The sequence below is a fragment of the Arachis hypogaea genome, chromosome 3 (assembly GCF_003086295.3).
Source record: "Arachis hypogaea cultivar Tifrunner chromosome 3, arahy.Tifrunner.gnm2.J5K5, whole genome shotgun sequence".
In the NCBI taxonomy this organism is placed as follows: Eukaryota; Viridiplantae; Streptophyta; class Magnoliopsida; order Fabales; family Fabaceae; genus Arachis; species Arachis hypogaea.
Window position 1 is genome coordinate 100207010 of NC_092038.1, and position 3748 is coordinate 100210757.

The 3748-nt window shown below is 37.7% G+C and overlaps 1 non-coding gene across 1 annotated transcript; it reads right to left on the bottom strand.

Annotated features, from left to right (window-relative positions):
• Positions 1-2341: 2341 nt before the first annotated feature.
• On the bottom strand, positions 2342-2449 carry LOC112793828 (small nucleolar RNA R71). The gene has a single exon (XR_003198521.1). It is a non-coding gene; the product is annotated as a small nucleolar RNA R71 (small nucleolar RNA).
• Between the last annotated feature and the right edge of the window lie 1299 nt (positions 2450-3748).

Genomic DNA, 3748 nt, shown 5'->3' on the forward strand with positions numbered 1-3748 from the left:
TATCTTTATGCTTTATTCATAAATCATTCATAACCATTTGAATCTGCCTGACTGAGATTTACAAGATGACCATAGCTTGCTTCATACCAACAATCTCCGTGGGATCGACCCTTACTCGCGTAAGGTTTATTACTTGGACGACCCAGTGCACTTGTTGGTTAGTTGTGCGAAGTTGTGATAAAGAGTTGAGATTGCAATTGAGCGTACCATGTTGATGGCGCCATTGATGATCACAATTTCGTGCACCAAGTTTTTGGCGCCGTTGCCGGGGAATTAAATGTCCTAACTACAGTTTCGCATTTGTTCCTTGCAATAACAGTGCCAAGTTTTGATCCGGCAACAACACCAAGTTTTTGGCGCCGTTGCCGGGGATTGTTTGAGTTTGGACAACTGACGGTTCATCTTGTTGCTTAGATTAGGTATTTTTCTTCAGAATTCTTAAGAATGAATTCTAGAGTTTCAAGGTGATGTTCTTATCATCACCAAAGCTAATTGATTTTCATCAATTTAGCTTTTGAATGTAATGTCCTACTGAAGCTTGGCTAGCCATGTCTAATTTCTTTAGACTAAAGCTTTGGACTAACATTGCATGATTCCTGGAATTCTCATTAAGAATTTTGATATCCTTATTTTCTTTTCCACATAAATTTCGAAAAATCCAAAAAAATTACAAAATCATAAAAACCAAAAATATTTCTTGTTTGAGTCTAGTGTCTCATTTTAAGTTTGGTGTCAATTGCATGTTTCTGTTCTTCTTGCATTTTTCGAATTCATTCATGTGTCTTCATTGATCTTCAGTAGTATACAAACTTCTAAGTTTGATGTCTTGCATGCATTGTTTATTTGATCTTAGTTTCATTTTGATTATTCCTCATTATTAAAAATCCAAAAAAATTTTTAATTTGTGTCTTTTCAAGTCAATAATACAGAGAATTGAGGATTCAGAACATACAGCAAAGGAATCACACAGAAAAAGCTGGGCGTTCAAAACGCCTAGTAAGGAAGGAAAACTGGCGTTTAAACGCCAGCCAGGATACCTGGTTGGGCGTTTAACGCCCAAAAGGGTAGTATTTTGGGCGTTAAATGCCAGAATGTATACCATTATGGGCGTTTAATGCCAGGATGGCACAAGAGGGAAGATTTTTGTTTTAATGCAATTTTTTTTAAGTTTTCAAAATTTTTCAAAATCAAATCTTTTTCAAATCATATCTTTTCAAAATTAATTTCTCTTCATTTTCAAAAATACTTGCTAACAATTAATGATTTGATTCAAACATTTCAAGTATGTTACCTTTTCTATTGAGAAAGGTTTAATAGTTGAATCATATCTTTTCTTGTTAGCCAAGTCATTAATTTTAAAAAATCAAATCTTTTTAAATTGTTTTTCAATCATATCTTTTCAATCATATCTTTTTAAAACCATAACTTTTCAATCATATCTTCTTAATCACATCTTTTTCAAAATAGTTTTCAATCATAACTTTTTGCTTTCTAATTTCAAAATCTTTTTCAAATTTCACTTAATTTCTTTCTCAATCATAGTTTTCGAAAATCAATTACCATTTTTCAAAATTTCTTTTAATTAATTCACTTTAATTTTCGAAAATTTCTTTCCCTCTTCTCACATCCTTCTATTTATGGACTAACACTCCTCCTCAATGCACAATTCGAACTCCATCTCTCTTGATAAGTTCGAATTCTTCTACCTCTTCCTTCTATTTTTCTTTTCCTCTGACACCTCAAGGAATCTCTATACTGTGACATAGAGGATTCCATATTTTCTTGTTCTCTTCTCTTTCATATGAGCAAGAGTAAAGACAAAAGCATTCTTGTTGAGGCTGACCCTGAACCTAAAAGGACCTTGAAGCAAAAGCTAAGAGAAGCTAAAGCACAACTTTCTGTAGAGGACCTAACAGAATTCTTCAAAGAAGAAGACATGGCAGCCGAAAACAACAACAATGCCAACAATGCAAGGAAGGTGCTGGGTGACTTTACTGCACCTACTCCCGACTTCTATGGGAGAAGAATCTCTATCCCTGCCATTGGAGCAAACAACTTTGAGCTTAAGCCTCAATTAGTTTCTCTAATGCAACAGAATTGCAAGTTCCATGGACTTCCATTGGAAGATCCTCATTAGTTTTTAGCTGAATTCTTGCAAATCTGTGACACTGTCAAGACCAATAGGGTTGACCCTGAGGTCTACAGACTTATGCTATTCCCTTTTGCTGTAAGAGACAGAGCTAGGTTATGGTTGGACTCACAACCCAAAGAAAGCCTGAACTCTTGGGAAAAGCTAGTCAATGCCTTCTTGGCAAAGTTCTTTCTACCTCAAAAATTGAGTAAGCTTAGAGTGGAAGTCCAAACCTTCAGACAGAAGGAAGGTGAATCCCTCTATGAAGCTTGGGAAAGATACAAACAATTGATCAAAAAGTGTCCTTCTGACATGCTTTCTGAATGGAGCATCATAGGTATCTTCTATGATGGTCTGTCTGAACTGTCCAAGATGTCATTGGATAGCTCTGCTGGAGGATCTCCTCATCTGAAGAAGACGCCTACAGAAGCTCAAGAACTCATTGAAATGGTTGCAAATAACCAATTTATGTACACTTCTTAAAGGAATCTTGTGAACAATGGGACGAATCAGAAGAAAGGAGTCCTTGAGATTGATACTCTGAATGCCATATTGGCTCAGAACAAAATATTGACTCAGTAAGTCAATATGATTTCTCAAAGTCTGTCTGGAATGCAAGCTGCACCAGGCAGTACTAAGGATGCTTCACATGAAGAAGAAGCTTATGATCCTGAGAACCCTTCAATGGAAGAGGTGAATTACATGGGAGAACCCTATGGAAACACCTATAATCCTTCATGGAGAAATCATCCAAATCTCTCATGGAAAGATCAACAGAGACCTCAACAAGGTTTCAACAACAATAATGGTGGAAGAAACAGGTTTAGCAATGGCAAGCCTTTTCCATCATCTTCTCAGCAACAGATAGAGAATTCTAAGCAGAGCCACTCTGACTTAGCAACCATGGTCTCTGATCTAATCAAAACCACTCAAAGTTTCATGACTGAAACAAGGTCCTCCATTAGAAACTTGGAGGCACAAGTGGGTCAGCTGAGTAAGAAAGTTACTAAACTCCCTCCTAGTACTCTTCCAAGCAATACAGGAGAGAATCCAAAAGGAGAGTGTAAGGCCATAAACATGGCCGAATTTGGAGAGGAGGAAGAGGCAGTGAGCGCTACTGAGGAAGACCTCAATGGATGTCCACTGGCCTCCAATGAGTTCCCTAATGAGGCACCATGGGAATCTGAGGCTCACACTGAGACCATAGAGATTCCATTGGATTTACTTCTGCCATTCATGAGCTCTGATGAGTATTCTTCCTCTGAAGAGGATGAAGATGTCACTGAAGAGCAAGTTGCTAAATACCTTGGAACAATCATGAAGCTAAATGACAAGTTATTTGGTAATGAGACTTGGGAGGATGAACCCCCTTTGCTCACCAAAGAACTGGATGACTTGACTAGGCAGAGATTACCTCAAAAGAGATAAGACCCTGGGAAGTTCTCAATACCTTGTACAGTAGGCACCATGACCTTCAAGAAGGCTCTGTGTGACCTAGGGTCAAGCATAAACCTCATGCCTCTCTCTGTGATGGAGAAGCTAGGGATCTTTGAGGTACAAGCTGCAAGAATCTCACTAAAGATGGCAGACAATTCAAGAAAACAAGCTTATGAACTT